The following is a 2,438-nucleotide window of genomic DNA, read 5'->3' on the forward strand; positions in this document are numbered from 1 at the left end:
TGCTGCAGCTTGTATGAGCAGTTTACCTGGGTATCTACAAATTACAGGGTTGAGGCTGCGCTGATTAGTAGCGCGGTGTGGTGCTTCATAACTATCACTTGTACAGCAGTCTCTGGAAAAATACAGATTAATAATCCATATGTCAAATTTTGCTTATGAGTGGTGTGATTATCCATATGATTTTGGTTTTTTGGGACTTTTTCGTGGCAAAATGTTTTAATTTAGAAGATCTAAGGAACTAAGCAGGGAGATATTAAAATATTTTTATCATTTACTTATTTTGGGGAATTATCTTGATGGCTTGCTCAAGTAAGATTTTTAATTCTTGATGCTACAAATATTTTTGTTTGGAAACATCTCTGTTAGGGCAAGTTTTCAGTGTTGTGGTAACATTCCAATGTTTGCTAATTGTTAAAGTGTATAAGTTATGCATATTAGACATGTACACACTTGATTTTTTTTGGTGGTTGTTGCTCAGATATTTCATGTGTTATAATCTTTAATTTATTTGGCGGGGGAATTATTTTGAAGTCCTAGAGATTGTAGCTAACATTTAACGATGTATACATTTTTATGTAATTGCTGTTCTGTTACTCCATTTAGAAACTTTTTTTGGTACTACCCAAGCCTGGGAAATCTTTTGAATTTTTTTTTTTTTTAATTTTTTCCCCCCTCTGCCTTGGCGCATCATAAAATTGTACGGATACATGATGCAAGCTGGCCTTTCTTGTGGAAAGTCTTTCAAAATGTTTGCTCGTGGACTGATACCTGTCTATGGGGCAGTTTGCCGTTCTAGGATGCGAGTCCCCCTTCTGTAAGACTTAAAAGACACAGATTGACTGTGAGCACGTGCTGACGCTGTGCCTAAGTCCGTCTGTCTCTCGGGTTCAGCCTGAAAGTGCAGAATTTGTGAGGGTTCTGTCAGGTGTTAGTTTCGATTACAGATTATCCCAACAAATCATCTCTTCTGTGCGCGCTGTCTTGTCGGATGGAGGAAACCTCTGCAGAAATTAGACACTTTAAAAAAAACCAAACCATACCTCTATTTAAACTGTAGGATTTCATACACTTGTTGTTTAATGCTTTAATATCTGCATTTATCTTCCAGGGTTATGCTGATGTCTGTGTGGTGTTAAATGTGCGAGTATTTATACATGCAGATTCTCCAGTTCTTGCAGGTTGGGAATTTAGGATTTAAGTACTTCTGTGCAGTGTTTTAGTTTTGTCTTGCACATCATCCTGCCTGTTTCTTGTAGCACAGGTGGGGATATCAAATTAGTAATTTGGTAATATTTTAATAGAAGGAAATTGTTTGTTCAAAGCAGTAGGAGGGAAGGACTAATGTTCATGCCACCGTGTATGCTCTCTCATTAAAGGTTTAATTTTTTGAGGCCCAGAATTCCTATCAGATCCATACAAAGGCTGTGATGTTAGCTTTTTGGGGAGTGGTTTAATGCCTACCACAGATAAGGTAGGGCTGAAAGGGCAAAATAACGAATGATTATGCTCATTTTTCTGTCTCTTTCCTTCTTTCACCCCTCCTCCCCCCCTCCCCCCCCTTTTTTTTTTTCCCCTGCCTGTAAGCATGCTCTCTTCCATTTTTAATGGATACTTTCCCCAACGTAGTCTCCTTTTAGTTCTTCATGACTTTGTTCTAGACATTATTTCCTTTCCGTGGATCAGAAAGCTTTGCCTTTATTGGACTTCAAAGAGTTAGGGTTTATTTTTATACTCTAAACTCTTGTATTTTCCTAACTTTGTCTTGTTTCAGTAATTCTCAATTAATGTTAATTCAACTTTATTTGGCAATACTAACTCCTCCTTCTCTTCCTGTTCCCTTTTTATTAATGCAGTGGAAAGAGAAAAAACCTCATTTGCACAACTGTGTCACAACAGGGTCTGCTATTTGGAGTGTGTATGCCATGCTTCTTGACGGCTTCTATATAGAGAAATAGATCTGCATGAATCTAAATCATGCACAAATAGAACATTGATGGGCATTATAAAATGGCTGTAATAAATAAAATAAATTATTGCTGACAGCATAACAAAGGCACTCTTGTACTGTAACACAGCTGAGCCAAACAGAGGGGAACATCTGCTTCTTGTTTCCAGAAATAACTGGTATTTTGAAGTGGGTTTTTTCATCCTTTTAATAATTTTCTGTAAGCTCAGTAGGTGAAATGGGGGATTAGCCTTTGTTAAAATCCATTGTTTCTGTAGTTCGCAGTGAGCTTTTAGCAGCGTTAATATAACCACGGTGTTGGTTTTGGATAGCTATTTAATGTAATCGGAATTGTAGAATCACTACAGAAATCTAGATGCTTGCAGTTACCTTAAAGCCGAAAAGAAATTTGTATTAAATGAAGTTGCAGATGCTGGTTTGTATTTAATAAAAATTCCTTACTGTTATTATGTGGGCCTCCAAAACAGGGAAA

The 2,438-nt window shown here is 37.1% G+C and overlaps 1 protein-coding gene across 1 annotated transcript in view; it reads left to right on the top strand.

The window, feature by feature from the left end:
- RAPGEF6 (Rap guanine nucleotide exchange factor 6) overlaps positions 1-2,438 on the top strand; it is a gene marked incomplete at its 3' end in the record, with an annotated part of 43,563 nt that overhangs the window by 2,700 nt on the left and 38,425 nt on the right. The window lies entirely within an intron of this gene.

Source organism: Egretta garzetta, unplaced genomic scaffold (assembly GCF_000687185.1).
Source record: "Egretta garzetta isolate BGI_Z169 unplaced genomic scaffold, ASM68718v1 scaffold1, whole genome shotgun sequence".
Classification (NCBI taxonomy): domain Eukaryota; kingdom Metazoa; phylum Chordata; class Aves; order Pelecaniformes; family Ardeidae; genus Egretta; species Egretta garzetta.